The 22,966-nt window shown below is 40.9% G+C and overlaps 1 pseudogene; it reads right to left on the bottom strand.

Annotated features, from left to right (window-relative positions):
* The window catches only part of LOC120898378, a 51,836-nt pseudogene that overhangs the window by 10,177 nt on the left and 18,693 nt on the right, over positions 1-22,966 (bottom strand).

Raw genomic sequence — 22,966 nt, 5'->3', positions numbered from 1 at the left:
TCAAATTGAGCTTACAATCGTCTTTATGTTGTTTATGTAGCATGTACCATGTAGGGTGATGGCAATAAATGGGATTCGACATTACATTAAACGACTCGATATGAGTGATCATAAAAAATGCAAAGGAAAGGTAAATGAGATTAAGATGAAGAAATAATGAGAATAATTAAAAACAATGGAGAAATAAAATTGATAAAAGACGATGTACGGGAATCCCCATCCGGAATTAAAGATGGACATCGAGAAATCAACAAGCTTATCACCAAACCGATACCGTCATTCTTCAACGTTCAAGGTGAAACAGCTCCAAGGTCCATATCCAATACAATGGACTGCAAAGAACTTGCGAATATTTCTAACTTAACATGCGTTTTGGGATGACATGCATGCAATATACTAGGCAATAGTGCCGATTATAGTGTCGATTATGTGACTCAACTGCTTGAGAAAAAGTATCAAAAATGCTCATTTTCTATTATAATCCGTGTTAGAGAACTCGATTTGTCTCTGGTTTGATATATCGAACTGAACGAAGGTCATTTGCATTACCTGACTCAAACGGAAACCGTTTTTTGTCAAACAGCTTTCCGTCAGGTTAAACCTACGGAAAGCATTTTGTTTTACGGTTTAACTACTAAATACATATATTTAAACCACACGAATTGTATGTAATTACATTCAAAAGGGATTTTTTGTAATTATTCACTGCAAAAAGGGTGGGAATAACAAAATACACAGAAATTAGAAAATCATACCACAAGCGCTACTTTTCATGACATTGCCAAACACATTTAAAGAACAATAATATGCCACACGTAGAAATAATTATAAATTGGTACGATACTTCCTGCGTTACGCGTTGCAGTTTGTTTTGACAAACAAATCCATTTCAGATCAATTTGGTAGCAATGTCTCGAGTCAACGAAAGAAGTCTCTAACAACCTTGTATAATACCGATTTCGTTGCAGTTAGTGTAGCGCGATTTTGTTTGACACATTTCCGTTTGAATCAGATAATCGACACTAATATATAAGAGTCGCGGTCTGTTTCCTCCCTTGGAGAGGAAATTTTAATATGCCTGAGTATCGCACGCGATGTTTATTGCTTGGGCTGCGATCTCTTGAACATCGCTGAAAAGTTGCACAAAGTGTGTTTATAGCCAAGCTGTTGAGACATGAGATTGAGGCGTTTGAGTTGCTAAAAATATTCCCATTTACGCACCAGCTAAAACTCATAGACAACGTACATATCTGAAAAATAAGTATAGCTCAACTTTAGCCTCATACAACGACGCTCTATTGACAATGTTTAGACAGTTCCATGTCATTTCGAATCATTAGATTTTCATTTGACTACACAGAGCTTTAAAACTAGGGGGTTAGAGTCATATGCACTCGGAAAGATTAGATTTAACAATCGATCGTAAATAGAGGAGCGTACAAAGGCTAACATCAATATAAAAAAGAGAAAACCATCAAAGAAAGAAAATCGTACGAAGTGACTGTAACACCATTCACTAGCAAAGTGAGTACAATGGATACTCCTACAAACACAGAGACAGAAGACAGTATGATGGAGACGACAGTCAACAATTAAAAAAAACACAAAAAACAAAAATAAAGTTCCAAAAAAGCTAAATCAGAAGAGTCAAACCAAAAAACTATCTATTTAACACACATACAATAACGGAAACTTACTATCATATCATATAGAATAGATAAGCGGATTACACAAGCATCAACACTATTTGATCAGAATTTGGTGACAAAAACAAAACTATTTAATTCAAACATTGAAACATGAACATAATATAAATGTCAAATACAACACGAAAACGACATTTAATTAACAAGCGATATATGACTCGAATTGTCGAAACCCTCAAAATAGCAGTACGTCTTTGAATTTGGCTTTATAAAGCATAGGTTGAATAATACATAGAAGACATCCTGCTTCACTAAAGAATATGAAGAAAAGAAATGGTAAATGTTCGACAAATATACAATGAGGTTAGACACAGCGAGAAAATGTGAGAAATTCGATAGATTATTGTGTTCCTAAACATAACATCCTATTGGATTTTCCATTGATATTTTAAATTGGTGAGATAATTTATAGGAACATCATTTATACAAACCGTTACCGCAATCGCATATACTGCTATTTTATATAGCACTTCAATAACAATTTTGTTTCAATGTGTGCAAACAAAACAAAAATCAAAATGGAATTGTGTTTTTGTTAGGTTTTAACTACAATTAAAATCAAAATGATAAAAATCGTGTAACGTCATCATATTAAACTCATTTAATCTATAGCCAATATTTTAAATCTGTTCTGCCTGCCTGGTTGACTGCAGCCGTTGAATAAATTTAGCTTCCAATAACATATTAATGCAAAGTCGAAAAACTAACAGCGCATAAAGCAAACAATTTGTCAGAAATCAATAGCATTCTCGTGCCAATACAGCCATCGAAGTATCGCATAATATACGCTTGCACAAAAAGCTGGAGGAGGCGCCTGGTTTTTGTTTTGCTCAGCAAGGTTTTTTTTTGCACCGAAATTCCACAGCACAGGATGAGATGGATAGGTTTACAGCAGCGGTAAAGCTTTATGTCTAGGGAATGGGAATACATTCGGAAGAGAAGATAAAGCTTTTCCCTTCGCTCTCCCAGCTGTCGTTATGTGTGTGCTTGTTGCATTTGCACACAGCTTGCCGTGCAGGGTATACACTGGGAAAATGGTAAATCGTCGACCATCACTCATCCTCTCATTCACAAGTTGTGCTGGATGAATTATTTGGCAGAGTTTTTTTTCTTCTGCACACATACAACTATACATACATGCAAAACTGGCAGCAAATAAAAAAGCCAGCCTGTGGCGTGGAAAAATGGTTCCCTCGGTTCGTTCCTCGCAGACGATGATCCAATACAGGGTAGGAAAAAGAAGAGGAAGGACAAGGCGCTTCTTTTATCACTCCTCTGTCATCTTGCTGTTCGATGTACAATAGACACAGTAGCTTTTGGGAGCTCTCGTTTTACCATTTTTTTTGTTTGTTTGGCGAACAAAACTGTGCAATTGAGTGTTCGATCGATTGAAATGAAGTGGGGATGCTCCTAGACACCGACGGCGACAAGGACATTGGTGACACAAAAGGTCATAAATTTACAATCCAAACCCGGGTTGCGTACCGACAACGTGGCTCCGGGGATCGGAGTCTTCGATGCTGCCAATTTCACCACACTGCGCATCGCTTGGCAGCAAACGTGCCAGTTTACTCCGACGCGTAAACTGAACGCCATCCAAAAATACCACACACACATACACCACTCTAGAGCGAAGCGATACAAGATGACACAAAAAAAGATAAAATACTGCCTGATGACTGCTACCAGTCGCGCGGCATTTTTTGCACATCCACCACACACCCGAATCGAGTTAGCTCAATCGATTGATTTTGGCAGCCAGGCCGTGGGCTACCGGGTGCCGGGGCAATTTATCAGTCGGCGGGTGGCACAAGGCCGCGTGACTTGATGCTGTCACACAGTACCCATCAAATTGGTATAGACCCTTGGTGGAAGCGCTGTCGACATGGGGCGAAATCTGCGTGGGACGTGCGTGAGATAAATGACAGCAGGCGAAGTGAATTAATTCTCACCGCGCGCACGCGTTCGTGTATCAGTGTATGACTACGGGAAGCAGAAGAGCCTTAACATAATTTGTAATGATTCAATGCAGGGGCACTAAGTGAGGAAGGGTTTGGAGTGATGATCGCTCGACTAGGGCAGAAACCAGCTCTTTGCGCGCCGCTCTAATTAGTGTACACTGGCTGACGAAATGTGTTGGCTGACGGTTGGCGTATGGCTGTGGCTGCACCCGGGCAGTGGAGTAGTGCGGTGGGCAAACATGTACCGTGCCAATGATTAGAACTCAATTGCTTCCGATTAAGTAAACTATTTAGCAGGTTGATGAGGTTTTGTTGACAAACACTTTGAGGTTCGTGTACGATACAGGTAGATTGCTTTTGATTAGAATAATGGAGTTGAAATGATGTTCATGTCATTTATCGTACTCATAGGGTTCTAGTCCTTGCTCGACGGGCATATTGTTTTAGGTTGGTACGCTTTTTATTGTGTTTTGTTATCTATATCTTAAATATACTTTTTAGAAAATAGCGAATATGTGTGTTAATGATTGAATCAAATCAAGTTTTTTTTATTTTAGATAGAAATATGTTTTAAATTACATTATTTGGTGCCCTTTGCAGCAGAATATTTTACCCCCATTTTTGTCAAGCTTAAATTGACAACAAAATATTAAAGAAATTATTATGACAATATTATTAAATAATATATAACAATCAATAAGTGAAGAAATACAGTACTTGTGGAACTATTTACGAACGTACTTATACGTTGTGAAGTAGTGGAAAGCTTAAAGCTATATTAAATGATACTCTACGCAATAAATATAATTTTTCTAAACACCACTAAACTTTAGTTGATAAATTCGTAACACTTCTTCTCTAACCAAGCACCGACACCAGAATCCCCTTCATCCTTTTGCCGCCATCGCCCGTTAGCTCCTTCGATCATCTAACAGTGACGATCTCGAACGAAGCTTTCTCTCACATTCGGCCGTATCGGGGAGCTCGTTCGTCGAAGAACGTTCGATGCTCATGAGTGACCAGAGTTGTACCACTAGACTGGGCAGAACAAAACCTAGACGGTTTTCTAATTTTTTATCATAGAGGGCTATGAAATGAGTGAAAATGAGCGTCGCGGCGAACGTTCCCGGGAACGAACGAACTCCCCGATACGGCTGATTCTCTCTTACTTCACGCTGCAGGTGGTTTAGCTGCCTGTACGAAGCTGCCCCCTTTATCAGCTGCTATTAACAGCCTCTATCGTAGCAAAATGGGCTATCCCGTAATACTATTGTCAACTCGCACGACTTAACAAAATACCCGTTGTGGGTTTAAGCATCGTATTGACCATTCCCGTAGCAAGGACTGATTAACTGGTCGCGTGGTACTTAATATGTTTCGAAAGCCAGTACAAATAATCAAAACCACGATAGATTGTTACGCAAAAAAGAACGTACAATAAATTGTCTCTAGCGCACCTTTTTTTGTCTGTAAGTCATCAATTTTTGTCTCTTGAAGGAAGCATGATAAATTTACAAGGTATTTGAGTAGATGTATGACAATTGTTATTTGACATTACAAAAACACTATAAAAACCGTATGATTTGATTTGATTTGTCCAAAATTAATGAAATTAAATAATTGTTTACACCTTAAAATACATGCCTACATTATCCTACAGCACAACATATAGTTGTCGATCCATTAAAATATCCAAAATTGCCATAACAATTGTAATATTTTAAAATCTGTCATTGCAAATCTTAACTATTTTAATTAAATAAAACGATTTTGGAAAAAAAACAATTTCAGACACTACGCTAAATTTTGTAAATAAATCGATTGTCATCGTGGACCGAATTATAAGCTGTTCACTGCCATAGAGGCAAAATTGTGTACCTTACAAACAAAAACAGGTGAGTTGGATCCAAAATTTAGAGGCAACGACTGTGTCTAAAAGTTGATATGCATTTGAGAGCCAGTGGATTACTGCATAATTTTTGTGTAGTATTGAGCTATGTTATTTAATTTGTCTTAAAATTCATTTTTACACATTGTTACACGTTCTTTGGTTAACTCGCTTCTGATGTTTGCTACCAAATAGCATTGCTTCGAACATCAGAACCAGGTAAAACAAAGTAAGAGTAAAAAGGTGAAAGAATGAACATCCGCACCATATGGCAAAAACATGATAAAAAATCTTATACACTTTAAATTCGTACACCTTATATGATTAACAATCTTGGAATTACAAACAATTGTGATGTTTATAATCACTGTTAAACAACATCTGCTGTTTACGCTAGCTCCACTAGGGCAATTTGACGTTACACAATGAATTCACCAAAAAACCGATTTGAGTAGGTGATTACATTCTTGCTTTCTAAAAACTTTTTTTAAACATCGTTGCATGACTATGTTACATATATTTTGCTGAAACCCAGTGGAGATCACGTTTGATAATTTTATTTTGAAAGGATCATAGAAGTAACAGTTTTCTTTAAAGTTGCTCAACGAATACATTTGAACGTAGCAACTTACAGAAACTAGGGGGTGTTGCCGTGAACTAAGGTATCGTTTCGTTTTTTTAAGTTACAAAAAAGAAAATCATGCTTCGTACGCTACCAATGATATTTCAGGCTCGTGCCTGGAATCCACGTATCAAGCAAAGAGATGTTTCAAATTTTCCGCTCTAACCCTTTAGATTTGACGCCATCTCGTTAGAAAGAGGTAGAAAAAAGAAGGTCATATATGAAATTGCTATTCCAAGCATTTCAGCAATTTCAACGTACACCCTACCTGTACAGTCAATGCTGTAGCAAGAAATTCGCTCATTGATGTATGAGACCAAACCAATCTAAACCGAGATTTCAAGCGAAGTACAGCTCGCAAACCAATAAGAATGCCTCAGCTCGGGGTGCATGAAGACTGGGATCGCTACACAAAAGAGGTTAAAAAAATATAAGAAAGCATACCCAAACCTCAAAGTATTAGCCCATTAGGCAAACCGAACCGGGCCGGAAGCGAGCGTTCGATGGCATATTGCTCTCGAGGTTCTTTTCCGTCGTTAAGCAACGAATAACTCCTTCCTTCTGTTGAATCGCACAGAATTCTTTGAACGCATGGGACCAAACATTTCTGGCCATGTGCTTTTTCCATTCATCGGTTGTGCCGTTGGTTACGGCTATTTCCTTCAGTCATTGTGCGTGCTGCAGACGCAGTGTCGAACTTTCACCCTTGAGATGGGATTGGAGAAGGGATGTGGGAGTGAAACAATCAATCCTAGCAAGGACATTTGTTGCATGCCCTGTCAAACCCGAATCGATCAAGTGAACAAGGGAGCGTTCCGTGGAAGATTTATCACCAACAGCAAAGGTTGTCAGCGAGTTGTAGCCGTTAGGGACAGGGAAGAAAGGATGCGAGTAGTGAGTTGGGTGTTTGGAAAACCACGCTGAAACCGCACGTGCAAGGGATAAAAAAAAAAATTGACGTAAAAATAAAACTTTCCCAGAAGGACTGAGTTTTCAGCTTGTATATCCAACAAAAAAATCACTAAAGGTTAAAGAGGATGGGCACTGGGGAGTGGTAAACGGAATTCGCGACCGAGGTAGCTACGTAAATCAATTACGCTGCCCGCAGCCGTTCAATGAAAATTCAATTAGGTTCGATGTTGTTTCACCGGGTGAACAATTCTGCACCCTCCAGCCTCGGTGTTCGGGAAATACCAGGCAGGATGAGCACCTTGGAAACTGTTGGAACACTGGTTGTGGACATGGTGGAAGAGCTGGTGATGAACTCTAGGGAATAATTACTCTCGCGTTGTTCCGGGCATTCGTCCACCCTCAATCGCCCGATCCGACGCCAACACGATAAGTCGCCATTATGGTAATTTTATTGACTCCCGCTATAATCAGATTAACGGGAAAATTAAGTCCATACATTGCCTGAGCTGGCACGTGGGTTGTGTTGAAATGTTGTACGGCTAAGACAAAGCATCCCCGCTCGATTGTCTCAAAGTCCTTAGTTAAGTGCCTTTCGGTACAGACCGAGGTGATTGATACCGAGGAGGTTAGTTTTCTTGCTTGATTAGCTAACCTGGCTTTTGGGAATCATCAGCGATGGTGAACAATACATTGGTACGAAGAGTTTGGTGTTCGTAATGATGCAGTTTGGCAGCGAATGTTGAGTAATTGTTTAAGGCTTTCATGATTAAAGAGCTTTCTATTTTACGTAGTTTCGCGTGGTAGTATTGTGGAAGATGTATTTGTTGTTGTAAGGTTGAAAAACTCGTGGTACAGTCGTCAACGCGTACGACTTAACAACATGCTCGCCATCAAAGCTATATATAGAAGATGAAGAATATAAAACATAGAACTCTAAAAATGTTAATTAAACAAATATATAAAAATAAGTGAAAAAAAACTATGAAGAAAAATGACAAAGATTCCGAAATGTAATGTTTGGTACGAAATGAAAATATGAGTTGTCATTATGATGAATTGACTAAACGTATAGTTGAACCAGCCGGTCTAGCCGGTCTGGTGGTACAGTCGTCAACTCGAACGACTTAACAACACGCCCGTCAGGGTTCAAGCCCCGAATAGACCGTGTATAACCCCGACCCCATACGTATGACTGACTATCCTGCTACGGTAACAATAAGTCACTGAAAGCCAAGCCCACTTTACTAGGGGGGTACTGGCAGGCCTTGACCGGCAGCGGTTGTTGTGCCAAAAAAAAAAAAAGTTGAACCAATCGATGACTGAATTATTTCTGCAAATCATTTCAAACCAAAACTGTGACACAGGATGAAAATCTATTAAAATTGCATTCTTCTTGGAATGGAGAATAATAATCAGAACTGATTTTCCGAGCTGATCTTTATAATAAGAAATAACGACTACACCAGTGTGGATAAGATAGAGCGAGTAAAAAAGCTCAAAACTTGAGCTACTCTAGTGTGCGTTCCCAGAAGGACGGTAATTAGTGCATCGCAAGTGCATTATGAGCTGTAGTTTCGAAACATGATTGATGATCGGAATTGATTTTTGGTTGGCTCATTATAGTGTTTTTTTTTTTATTATATAATCCGAGTTATTTTATTTCTTGGCACAATGAATAAATATTCTTTCTATTCTAAGGATATGTACTGTGCAATTCAGTGATATTTGAGAATATTGTCTGCCCAACCAACTAACCAGCACCTTGGAAATGTAATAAAAGCATTGAGCTCTTAAATTAAAATGTGAGAATTTCAAGAACAATACTACAGGCGTAAACCGGCCTGTTGAATGCCCTCTCACACCAACGTTCAACATTTCATTCAATCGTACCGCTAAAAGAGTACACAATCCACCTAATGAAAGCCTAATCGTACAAATTGGATCGATTGCCAAAGACCGATAAGAACCTCGGCGTCGAAAAGCCCCTTTTTCGGTCGGTATCCCTTTCCGGTTTGCTCATTCTCCTTGCATTCCCCCGCTTTTGGGTCATGAAATCTGAAATGCTTCACTGTAATCATTGATTACAGCACTTTTATAACGTTTTTCCAATTTTCGGACGCTTGTTCCATCATACCCACTCCAACGCGTGGAAAGCATCGGGAGAAGGAGAAAAACATTCGTAGAAAAGGATCTGCCTTCTTTGGAGCTTGGGCCGAAAAAGTGAAACTCAATATTCTCGCTACCCTGCGGCAACGAGCTTTGTGAAAGTTGCTTTTTCCTCCAAATTCAATCAACTGGTCGGTCGGTTGGATGGTTGATCGCTTACGGTGAGATCAAAAATCTTTATCGGTTTCTGTTTCGCTTCGCTTGGCCGGTCAGCTTTTTATGTTGTTAGGTCTTTTATTGTTGCTATGCGGGTAGATGAGGCATTTTTCGGGGCTCGATGGACGGTTACATTTAACACACTGTGTCACCGAAACCTTTGGAGATTAAACAGGCGGTTTTGTAAGCGGTAAGCCAATTTAAACAGACAATGAAGAATATTGGAAAGGGATCCGAGCTTAGAGAAATCTTTATACTTTACCTTCAAAGTTCTTTTTACCTATTTGGTTAAAATTCTAATATCTTATATAATATCAACCTTGCACAAAATCTATATTTATATAAATATATAAATTACCTGCTTTATAATCTATAACTATTGGCGCACTAGTATCTTTAAAACACATTATCTTTAAAGCAAATTTGGGAGAATATGGAACATTGTTTCAAGACATAACGTAAAAAGAAAAAAGATATTACCGAGCTGTGCAAACTGCCGAGGGCACATCTTTCTATTAATGACCATTACCGAGACGAACATTCCAGGACGACGGGCTGGGAAGATGTAATCGGATTTGCCGGCCCACATACAGGGACAATCGTTGCACCAGCAATGTTGCTCCCGAGTGGGTTGCATCTTTCAGCTTGTTTCCCGAAAAGCTACAGCTTTCAAGAACCCAAAAATTTTCATCCAACATTTTCTCTGCCCCAAATGATGCTTCGAACGCATTTCTTTTGCTTTTATGCCCCATAAAACGCGATGGCGGACAGAATGGAAAAAGGACTTACCTTGGGATTGGGCTTAGCTTCCGTTATGCTTGCTATGGAGGGCATGGAACCGTCTGTTAGATCGACCATCCAGCGTCGACAGATAGCGAGAGAGAGAGATAGAAAGATAAACAGGAAAGAAAAGAGAAATAATGATCGGATTAGCTGCTGTGCTGTAGGTTCGTGGATGGTTGGGGTATAGCAAAAATATTCGGTTAGCAAAATAATGAAGCCATAAACCGAATGTCCGTGGCACAGTGTGTAGCTTCACGTGTGTAGGTTAATAGATAATCGATGAGTGAAAATTCGTCCTTTATAACGAACTGGCTTTATCGTAGCTTTGGGCGTACCTGGGGAAAAAAGCGCTAAAACAATGGCTATGATTGATGCATGATAGCCTATATCGATGATACAGGTAAGAAGGGGGCCGAACGCAACGGTGGCGGTTGCTGTGGGTGTTATTTTGCATGATTGGTTTCCAGTGTCAGTTTCCAGTGGAATGTAGGTCAGCCAATGGCATTCGGTTTTCGTAATCAACAAAAACCGCCCCGGCAGCACATCAGAAGAGATCATTCGGTAGACAGACAAACACCCAACCAAACGCAAACAGTAAAAAAGCAAGCACACGTTGGTTGTGATTGATACCACAGCCACATTGGCGCGGATCTTTCCTGATGCGAGAAGAACGAGATTTTCAATTTCCATTCTCAATTTGCTCGGAAAAGGGAATCGTACGGACGATTGGTATTTTAAGCCCGGCACATCAGGGCTGATTGTTGACCCGAATCCTGCCGGCCCCCCCCCACCAATCTGGCCAGTGAAAGAGCCAAGCCTAACGATGGCCAGAACGATGGTTGATGTTAATTAAGAAACTAATTTTAAATTTCCTTGCACAGCACCGTATGTGAGGGTGTTCGTTTTTCATTTCCGGTACACTCGCGAAGGGGTTGGAAAACGGACACAATGTAGGTGGGTCAGACGAACGGGGTGGAAAACAAACATTCAGGACGGTGCTTCGAGCAAGGATATAGTCATTCTGAAGGAAAGCTGTATGAATCTGCACACTTTGTGCTGCGCTGTGAGCCGCGAGGTCGTGATGGGACTGCCTTAATTTAAGATTATCTTTAATATTAAACCATTATTATGCGGGCTCATTTGGGGTGTTTGCAAATAGTAACGTTAGGGTGTACTGCTTTACAACAAATGTGATTTTGTACATGTATTTTGGTTTCAGGAACATTCTGATGAAAGAGCCTTAAAGTGACTAATTTAGTATCGTTTTTGTATTATCAAACCATTGAAGCAGTTTACTTTTATTTCAAATGTTTTGTAGAAAACTTACTCTGTTTCCATTGATTTAAGGTAATTTAACAATTTCACAGAATTGTTCCACAGGCATGCCAGTTCGACCGACTATGGTTGCATTATGTATCAGGTTAACTAAATAGGCTCAATCACTGTATAACCATCAAGGCAAACAATACAAATAAATTGAATATTTACTACTTTGAATGTCAGATGCTCTCTTTATCAGAAACGTTTCATACAACATTACATACAAAGGAAAGGGAATATACTATGGGAATATGGGAATATTAATATGATAGGGGTTAGATACGATGAAAACGTATAATAAATTGGATAGAAATAACACAATTTTCGTAATCGGATTCATTGGCCTTTGACTTCAGAAATTGGCAACTAGTATGCACAATGTAGTATGGATGTCGGGTTATAATGTTTACAGGGATTTTCAATGCGAAACTCAACATCACCAGCTCCAAAATTGACTGCTTAACTGGTACAGGCAACGCTGGTAGCGATAAATTTCGCCACTAATGATCCCGGTATACACGGTCGAGAGCAACTGATCGGTAAAATGCAATCCACGATGCACCGTTTTATGCGATAATTTTACGGTATACAATTTCCTTTTTATTAGCAATCATCTTTTGATTATGGGGTCGAAATCCCCCCGCACTGTTCACGAAGTGGGATGGCAAAGAAAACAATCTTTCGGAAGAGAGGAAGAGATCGATGAGGAGAGCCATTTTTGCCCTACCATGTTCTTCCTGTTTTACGGACAAAATAAAGTTCTGCCTTGCTTTCCACGCGGCCCGAGTGGATCCGTTGCGCACGTTTTTCTTTGGATTTAGGTTTGGCAGGTACTTTGGTACATTTCACTTGCCATTCCATACCGTTTTCTCGTGTTTTTTTCTGTAACTGGCAAAAAAACCCTTTCAATTCACGTCGGTTTCAAAGTTGGTATGGCAATGGATAGTGGGTAACAATTTCAAATCACGTCCCATCGTCTCGACACGGAGCTACTTTTCTGTCCGTGCCACAGGCACAATGTGCAAAAAAAACATGGAGACCATTTTCTTATTCAGCATTTTTACTCCAACAAGACGAGCTTTTTTCTTATTGGGCAGAAAGAAAACGTGTGCTGGGTATGATTTTTCTCGCTTTACCTCCAGTTCGCGCAGGCTTTAGACGATTTTTCTTCTCAGCACAGCAGCCGAAAGCACACCTCCCGCATGTTGCATTTACGCAGGTTGGCCATATTTTAGCATACTCGTAGGTGAGAGGACATTGGTGGAAAACTGCTACATTTGTCCGTTGTAATCGCCAAGAAGGGAATAAAGTCAGTTCCGCGTCGAGCGCGTGCCAAGATGATGAATAGTTTCGGGCACAGGAATGATGTGCCATTGCCATGTGCGAACCGCCATGTGCTGGGCAGCATAAAGAAGGTGAAAACTTCTACCGTATAAAATGGGTTGACTTAAGCCCGTTTCTGTCCGCCGTGCCATGTTGCTGCAAAATGGCTCCCGGCAGGGGACGCGTTGCGCTGAGATAGCGTTGCACCACAGGATACCACAGACCCGTGGAGTTTGTGCTTGATCGAGCGTGACTTCGAGATGAATGCTGGACGAGGCGAAGGTTCGGTCCACGATGAGATGACGGGATTTGATTTAATGGTATTAGGTTGCCCGAGAAGGCAAAGTACTGGCCTTTCCGAGAAGGCAAACGCTTTCAAGGATAATCGGTACTAGCTGGTGGTGATAGGTGCTGTTACCTCTTTTCCATATTTTTCTTTTTCAGCATCCCCTCGCACGGGACTGCAACGCATCAGTCAACGTTGGCGCGCCTGGCTACAACATGGCTGTATGCTATGATGCAACTTTCGGATGGATTAACTTTTGCGCTTGTGTATGATGCTACTATCCTGTTCAAGATTCATGATTTGTGTCGACTGTGAAAGCCAGTAGTAGCAGGATCAGTAGTATGGGTAAAATATGAGTTAAAGTTTGATTACTCTACGAAGCTGCTGGGACTGAAAAAGTGTGTACCAACAAATTTAAAGTTTTTAATAAAATGATGCAGTTTTTTAAATATTTAAGTTTTCAAATTTAAGTTCAAGGCCGCAAAAGATTCGAGCCCGTGTTATTTGCCTGGCAAAATTTTTGATTTCATTGCTGATTAAACTGGTTAAAATTAAACTAAAATACGACAAAATGGCTCTTTTTGCAACTCGCAACTGTTTTGTGCAAAAAAAGTACTCAGATACAGCAACATTTGAAAGCACAATGTAACGTGAACCAAGGCAATGATTCATCGTAGATGATATCAAGTAAAGAACGTACCGAGTTGTGCTGCACTCATCGCGATTCAACACTAGTCGGTGCCACACAAAATTACTCACGCCAAACAAGCCGTAACACGAGAAGGAAGACGACCTTTCGCTAATGAGGCAAAAGTAACTTTTAACGAGATCAAGATACCGCACCTCGGTCTGTCCTGGTCGGATGATTGATTTTAGTCGGCAAATGGCGTACAATACAGCTAGTAAAGCACTTTTATTACTTGTTCCTGAAGGCGATCTTTTGAAGTACAGTAGCACCATTATCAGCGTATTTCAGTGGGAAAAATGACGAAAGTTTGAAAAAGAGAGAAAGTGCTTTATGAGCGACGCCCGATTCCATCGCAATAGCTGCAATAAATTGCGATTTTATGTTGATATTTCTAGCCGCTCACACACACTTTAGCACTCTCTTTTGCTGAGTTGGTAGCTTGAAAAACATTGTTTTATCTTTGCCATTGTAAGCATTACTTGTAGGATGAGGATTGCTGTAAACATTGAGCAAATCTCCTGCCCGAGAGATGGCTACATTAGAAGTAAGAAAGTTCGCTATTTGACAACCATTGCTACATAACTGTCTCAAATCCCTTGGGCGGTTGAGATGATATCGATAACCCAGGTTTTGGAATGGTTGAATCAGGGGTGAAACCTTTCGTTCAAAGCGCGGTATAATTTACCTCCTTACAAAGCGAAAACTTTGCGGCAGATGGAATAGCCAAAGTTTTGCCGTCCGTTAATTGAGTTTCGTACCGCCCGGCATCCCGTAGCCCCATGTTCTTTGCACTTCCAGCGCAAGAACTCGATGTGGCTATGCTTGAGATTAGAGCACTGGCAATTGCTGTGGAGCGCAACAGGACAAACACAACAGCGTACTAATAGCTTGAATCGTAGCGAGCTCATTTGCTGATGGATTTATGTAGCAATCTCAATTTGAAGCTAATGAAGCGTAACGCTCTCGGCGCATGGGTTGCTGGCGAAGAACAGGGGATTGCAAGATATAAATGAATTGAAAATTTGTTTGCTCGAATGAAATGAATGTAAAGCGAGATCGCGTCTGTGAAGATATACGGAGAGATGGGAACTTTATTCGATAAAACACGTAGACTTCTATATATCCACAGTAAAGCTAGATAAATAAATGCGAATAAATAATCTTTTCTAGAAATTGGCTGCCTGCGGTAAATTGATAATCCTGAGATATAACTATGACTTTTAGGTTCAGGGTTGAAGTTGTGATTACTTTGAAATGTAATGAAATTGTTAAATCAATCAAGAACCTAATTGAGAATCTAGTTAAGCATACTAATATGTACGAGTTTATTTCAAAGTAATTATTGTTTTTTATAAAGGTAATATGATATGAATTGAATCTTAAACAATTCATCAACAATTGTACTCAACAAGAATGTCTGGATGTAAGGAATGAATTTTGCCTTAAAAAAATCAATAACTTAGAAGGATTAAAAAAAAAAATACCGAACTTTTCTTTTTTGGCAAATGCAAATACAAGCAGCACGTCCTGGTCATTTCCACTGTACTAATCTAATGTTAATGACATTTGGTACGCGAGTGAAATTATTATTATTTTTTTTGTTTCTATGATCATTATCCAACGTAACTTACAGAAATTAATTTCACGCATTTTATCACGCACTTCACTGTTATTTCGGTGAATGAATTTATATTATAAGTTATTGGTGAACTCTCACACACGTGGTTGTTTATATATTTTTCTCGTGCGTTTTATTACAACATGAGTTGTGAAGCAAAAACGATGCTTACGCTAACACGGTCAAGCAGGAAGAGAGCGTGTGTGCTCTGTGACAGCCGCAGAGTTCAACCGAGTGAAAAAACTATACCCTAACGTGGTACACTATTGTCGTGCAATATTGTACCAGTTATACCAGATGCACTGTTATAACTTATATTTTATCAAAAATTAAGCATTGGAATTTAATGAAACTTGAATAAGGCATTTCAAGTATTAAAATTGAATTGCGTTACCATTCAACATATCTCCAGCAGTACAATTGTTCAAGCAAATAAATCACTTCAGTATCATAATCAATTAATAATTGTTTCTTCTAGGCAGCATAAGATACTTCTGCTAGAATCAAAGGAGACGTCTTTACCGTAAGCGTAGCACAATCCTAGATTCATGCTGATGCCTCAAAATTGTAAAAATCTTTGGCGAATTTACCACGATGTACAATTGATTCTTATCCCAGTTTCACATTGTTACACAGCACCCTGTCAACAAATTCTCGTAAGTTGAAGGATGTTGTGAAAGCACGCGGCCAGTTGCTACCGTCACGGATCAGCGCGACCACTGTTTCGCTCCGACCGCATGTTGAGGTGAAATAATGAAGCAATATTTTGACAGCTGCAGGGACCTGCGTAGCCGTCTTGGCTACCAGAAGCACGGGGTAAGGCCCGGTGCCAGTCGGTACAAAACTTTCCCGCGACCAGCCGACCACTCCCGAGTAATGGTTTAGTATAATTAATTTTAATCGCTGCACCAACGGTTTCGCCTTCGCAGTGGCCTTCATGTGGTCGGCGACCGACCGGCGGCATTGCTGGACTCCGGCGGTTTGACTAATGGCTGGTGGGGCTGGAACACTAGCCCGGAATGCTGACTTGGCGTGCGGTAATTGAATAAAATTCTAATGAGCGTTTTAATTTACTTTAATTAGCGGTAAAATTGCCACCCCACGGGTGCCCCACGTGGGGCGCGTTTTTGTGCAGCGAGCGGTTCCGGTTTGGGGTGTACTGGCGTGATGCGGGCAGGTGAAGCAAACCCGACGTGATAATATGTGAGACCGAGTTCGTTCCGCTCCAGGCAGTGGGCAATGCGCTATCGGGAGGTGTAAATGAGTTAGGGTATGCTTATTTTCAGCAGCCTATGTAGCCAACCACACCGAACAAGCAGTGGGGATGTGGAATTGAATCCTAAAGCTTTCGAGCAGTGGTGCTCGTGGTGTGGTGATGTGCTGCCTACCTTGCGGGCGTACTATCGGGCTCCGGAGGCGGGTAATCTGATTGAACGGTAACCTGATTTCGTGCTGTTACAGCATTGAAGGACAACCACATCCCACCGTGGGGGGCATCCTGTTTTGCATGAGTTCTTATTGATTTCTGACAGCACGATACCGATCATCGATACACACCGTTGGGTAGGAGTCTGTCTACTAGCGAAATGTTGCAACGATACCGAGAAGACGTATCAGGTTGCTGCTGGAGGCGTTGGACCAAGAAGCTCGTAAGATAATTGGAATTATAATTAGGAGCCTTTTCTTGGAAGTCGTTTTGGGTTTCGATGGATGCTTGTGTTCGTAGTTTTCGCATAAACTTCATCATGCTTCAACACCTGCATCAAGCTTTGAAAGTTCCCAGGAATGAGTACAATAATTAAAATTTTCAAATTAAGCTACCTAACCGCTCTGCATCAGTATTATTGCAACATAAACATAATTAACAAGGTAAATATATTTTCAACCAAGATATAGCGCCGTGTTCGTTTTGTTTCAGAAATAGAAAATATGTATTTTGTTTAATTGTAACGTTATACTCTTTACTAACACTTTACAGTTTATTGAGACCACAACCCATATTTATAGTACAGCGCCTATCATAACTATATCGACGACTTCGCGGAAAATCCAGGGGAGATAGTAGATACTAATAGTGAATGTATGAATTGTGCAGAATATTATTATATACAGAATACATAGAACATCGATTGTGAAGTGGGTGGTGGGAGGCAAAAAATATAAGGCTAGGATTACAATCCTTAACTACGTATGTAACGGTAGCAAGCATATAGATTATAAAATTATTTAAATTATCTTTTGAAAATATGTTTACATACTTTGGTTTGTATTTTCACAACAATCGTTACATGTGAAGGTTTTTTTTATTATATTTTTTATATTTTTAACATTGAAATTTTGATAATTATGATTATAAAACTCATAAAACTGTTAAAAAAGTTCTTAAGAGACTTTTTAAATTTTCGGAAAAAACGTTTTCTGTTAAACTTTCCTCAAGTCTGTTATTAATCTTTTTAAGCTATTTTTTAATAAATTAGTTAGTACAAAAAACTTATTTTTCGAGGTATCTTTATAGTTATGGTACGACCATTAGTACGTTTTTTCGTAATAAGACGTCTAATAATGGTTTAATCGTAATAATAGCACCCTGCACAATTCATACATTGACTGTTTTTATTTATATCCTGTGGATTTTCCGTAAAATTGCGAAAAACGACTGTCCATATAGTTAGGATAGGCGCTGTATAGTAAGTTAGTTAAATTACCACATTAGTAATTTATTGGGGGTTTTTACGGTTTGAATACTTTCCAATGGTGTCTGTATTGAAAAGACGCATAGCTTACAAACAAATAAAAATATTTAAAAAAAAACCAGAAGTACTACCATTTATCTCAACAGACTACGATAAGCCACTGAAGGTATACAATATACTATAAGAATTTTGGTAAAAAATTTAAGCAAAAAATGTTGGGAAATAAATGCTAGAAGTGATTTTCAAAAAAAGTTCAACCACAGCAAATAGAGTAACGAACATGTAATCAAACATTTCATGGATTCCACTTCTTTAACTTGAAATTGAAATTGCACTTCCAGTTTGAAAATGTTTAGTTGTCATGTCCCAAGAATGAAAAAAGTAAAAAGAAATGTAAATTGATCGAAATATAGCATGACACGCACGAAAACTCGCTGTTCGTAAAAACTGGTCATTGTGCACTATTCACCGCGTTGTAAAAGCAAATAAGTAATTCCATAAGTGCACATGGAGTAAAAATCTTTTAACACATAACTCCTACCCTACACAGGTGAATGTTATCGTGTTCATAAAGCACCGTGTACCCACATGCAGTGTGCAGCGCATAGGAAGTGAAAACAAAAGATTAATGACACGAGAATGGAGTGAAAATGGCTTGGCAATATTCGTATTTCATTCGCACTCGTTTCTAAAGTGGTTAAAACTGCCTCTTTGAATAGCAAGCGGCCACGAAGCAACGATGCTTTAACCAGTGATTTTATTTTTCCGTTTTTTTTCATCGTGTTATATCCTGCTGTAAAGAGGTAGCCACATTTCCACTGGCATACGGTGCTGAGCGGGAGTGGCCAAAGAATCGAAGCAAACGAGCAATGATGGGGCAGTGTGGGTGAGAGAATGATGAAAAAGAAATTAACAGAATGTGTAGTGAATAGTTTATGAAGCGGTTCAACCCTTCGCACATTCCTCTCCCGCCGTCTGCAAGCTTTGCGCGCCAGTAGCCCAACAATATGTGTGTGGGTTTTGCAAACGATAGGAAAGGAGAACGATTTGGTTTCGTCCCTTGCTAACCGCTTAAAAGAAATTAAAACAAGCAACACCGGAACGGTGGAAGCATTTGGAGAGTTCTGTTTTCTTGTTGAATGGTTTGTTGGAAGAAAGGCAAAGAAGATGGCGTTCTAAAACCCACATGCTCCACTATTACGTACTGCATCGACATACTCTACCAAGTATTTCGTCGTGCCGGAGTACGAAAAACACGATGGCAGCAGAATGCAAAGCAACGACGACAAGTATTGATCCGTTTATTTTTGTATGAATTCCGTGGGTAGACCACTTCAGACGGGATTTATCGCCGTGCTGTTGTACGTATATGTATGGCTGTGTTTCCATGGGTTTGTGTGTAGCAAAGTGCTTTATATGAACGTAAGAATCTTGGCTGCCAGTCATCACCGTCATCGCCGTCGAGAACGGTGCCTTTTCATCAAATCATATTTTTCATATTTCACTCACCGTTGCCACGCCGTGCTTGCCCTATTGAAGCGTACCAGCGCACCGACAATGTTTTGAAGCATGCTTAAGATCTGCTTTTTGGTAGCTTGGCAGTGGTACTATTTATTTCCCCGTTCGGTACAGTGGTAGCTTTCTCACATCTTGTGCGCAGTTGCCAGGAAGCTCGCGTTTCCATCGCACTTGCTACCGGTGGTTGTTTCGAGTGCAATAAATTTCCGTACATTATTCATACACACCGGGTTAGCTGTTGATCCGCCGGCTAGGCAATACCACGATGGCAGTTCAGTCACCAGCCGCGAGACATCAGATCAAGCACGCAACGGCAGCAAGCAACAGCACGGACGCAAAAAAATCACTTATGCAATCAAACGCAACAGCATCCCGGTCACGGCACAGGCCGTCTGCTGCGCCTGCTGGTTATGCAATATTGTTTCACAATCGTTGCTGAAGTGAAGCTTGCCCGAAGCTCGCCGCGGGGTAGCGGAACTCGCCTCTCTAAAAAAAATGTGATCCTTGCGAATGAGACCGAACGTGATCAAGCGTGATTTGTTTGATGTTTATTAAAAGACACGTACACACGTTGGCTGCTGCCGGTGATGGTGACGTATTTGAGAGCTTGCAAAATTTCCTATAGAATGTCAGATGGTATTATGCACTGGTACTCCTCTGCGGTTGAGTGAATGTTATTCATGCATACAATAATTTTCGCGCCACGCTTCGGGATAGTGCCAAGCTTGACGATGGTAAACAACTACGTATCACTCGGGTTACATCTGCCGAGAGGTGATCGCAAACACCTTTCCAACCCACCGGTACCGGGAAGCGCATCGGTGCGAGATTTGTGGTTGATTTCGTTTCCATTCCAGCAGATTGTTGTTTGACTTTGGTTACCGGCTGGCTGGTTGGCCCGCAGCAAAAAACAATCCCTGTCTGTCTATGGTAAAGGTAGCTGCTAGCGGCAAACCCCGTTGTGTGTTGCTTTGTACTTTTGTACTTTCGTTCCTTTTCTCTGGTTCCATGGCTAAGGATAAGTGTCCCATCGGTCTGTCTTTGTCACGTTTTGTAGCAAACAGCTTTCCTCGTTCGAACGGGGCGTTTCCCTCCACACATGAAAGGATGGTAGCAAGGATTGCTGTCCAACGGTTCCACAAGCACTGAAGAACACTCTATGTGCACACTCGTTCAATGGTCGACGGGGTATAGCAAACCGCTCGAAAATGTCTCACAAGTGTAGTGTTGAGGGTTAAATATTTGCACAAGTTTTGGGCAAACTGAAACGGCTCCGATGTGCGAAGGTGAGTGTATGTGAAGGTAATGGTGGTATCTCTCCTATCTGTCGCTTTTGTTCGGTGTAAATTCAAACGCAGCACCACACTTTCATCTCCCCGTACACATTCGATGCGCATTCCGGAACGTGTGGCTGGCTGTGTATCATCTCATTTGAATAAGCTTCCCTTGCTGGAGTACGGCGTACAAGCTGGCTGTGAGCGGTGCACGGTTGTGAGCTGTTGGGTTTTCCAGATCCATTAAAATCAATTCCGAGTCGGCTCAGCAACCCCGATCGGATTGCTGCACAGATTGAACGCCCACCAGCGTGGATAAAATCAGTTTGCTACAATGACATAAAACAAGTACGACCATACGAGTGCGCAAGCTGCATACAAAAGGACCTGTAAAGTTGAAGCTACTCTGGCGGAGCTTTACGCTCTCCCACCCCCATGACACTGTTGCGTGGGATTTGCTGCTCTTCCCAACCAACTCCCGCCGTTCGCATAACCTAAAAAAAACGCACAACACGCACGCATACACAGCTTAAGGAGTAATATAAAAATAATCGTAAAATGTTACAACTTTCTCTCCCATTATGCAATCAATTTTACAACCCTCAGCAGCCAGTCCCTCCACATTCGGCATTGCCGTCACAAGTGCACCATAAAGTCAGCACGATCCTACAGCCCGGAACGAATCGTACGACATTCAGCGGTGCGCCGGCCCAAAGCGAGTGGGGTTGAGTTGTTTTATTGCTTTCCTCGTCCACAACGGCACCACCACTATTATGGCGCTTCTTTCCCTGTGTCACCATCATGTTGAGGGTACTTTTTTCCTGAGGGGTAACCGCCGTTCGCTCGGAGTGTTATGAGTAATTTCATTAACTCCCAGTTATCCGCCCACTCCGACGCTCCGATGCGTCACTCGTCTACCAGGACACTTCATGTGTGTCCTGTCCCGTTCATGGTTATTGTTAACGAAATATCACCTCCAGGCCACCGGCGAGCGTGAAGGTGGTCTGATTTTGGTACGTGCGCTTTTTTTCGGTTTTGTTTATTGGGCGGAGAGGATACGCTAAACAAAAACAGAACATAATATTGAAGGCCGTACACGCTGCACAGCACGGGCACACACAAAAAAGTACCTCCCAGCCAACCAGCGCGTAAATCGTCGTAATCATTTCATTTGCCCTTTAAGGAGGGAAGCTATTAAATGGAGTTTTTGGGGTGCAAAGGGGATGCTACTTTCCGGTCCAGGAAGATGAGTGAGTTCCAAACCAGTGGTACGACAACAACTTCATCAATTGGGTCATAAATGTGCACCTCATTGTAGCGTAGTTAAGAAAATTGGGCCAAGTTTTTTCGTTGCAGCTGCCAGCTTGCAGGCATATTAAATTTAGTCTTTTTTTCCTGCTTCAATGAATGTGCTGGCATGGTCATGCGAAAGGAGACATAGCCTAAGCTTAAGAAAGAGCGTCTTCGTTGTAGAAGGGTTTGTGTCGAAAGAGAAACCTTAACTGAAGATTTTTTAACGGTTTAACGTGAAGAGAGACGTCGATGTTTTACGTCCTTCCACCACTCAGCTGGAGATAACAATTCTGCTACTGCCGTTTTTATTCACACTGCAAAACCGCCGTTTCATGCTTTCCGGCTCTTCACGAGGCGTTTATAAGTTTTTCTTTGCCATAGCTTTTACTCCGTGACGTTTTCGTCACCGACAAAGCAGCACCGACGACAGTCCGTGGTGTGTGGTGCAGACAAACGTGGTCGTCAAAATTGACAAAGCCCTTGCCCTTCTGGGAAGTGGTCATAAATTATCCCGCCATCATATTCGCTGCCGTTTGCCGTGGCAAATGAATTTATATTAAATTTGTTTTTCTTCCCCTACCACGCCACCCAAGCATCTTCCTTGTTTTGTTTGTGTGTGTGTGTGTGTTTTTACGTTTTTTCATCGCTTCTCTCGTTTTATGTATCGTTTCGTTCCGTTCTTTCGCTCTGACGTGGGGTTCGCTAGCGCAACCTATCATGCTTATGCGGAGCCGAACCGGACGGCATCACCGTCGCGTG

This window comes from Anopheles arabiensis, chromosome 2 (assembly GCF_016920715.1).
Source record: "Anopheles arabiensis isolate DONGOLA chromosome 2, AaraD3, whole genome shotgun sequence".
Classification (NCBI taxonomy): domain Eukaryota; kingdom Metazoa; phylum Arthropoda; class Insecta; order Diptera; family Culicidae; genus Anopheles; species Anopheles arabiensis.
The sequence above is the reverse complement of the archived record's forward strand: the minus strand, read 5'-3'. Positions and strand labels throughout refer to the sequence as shown.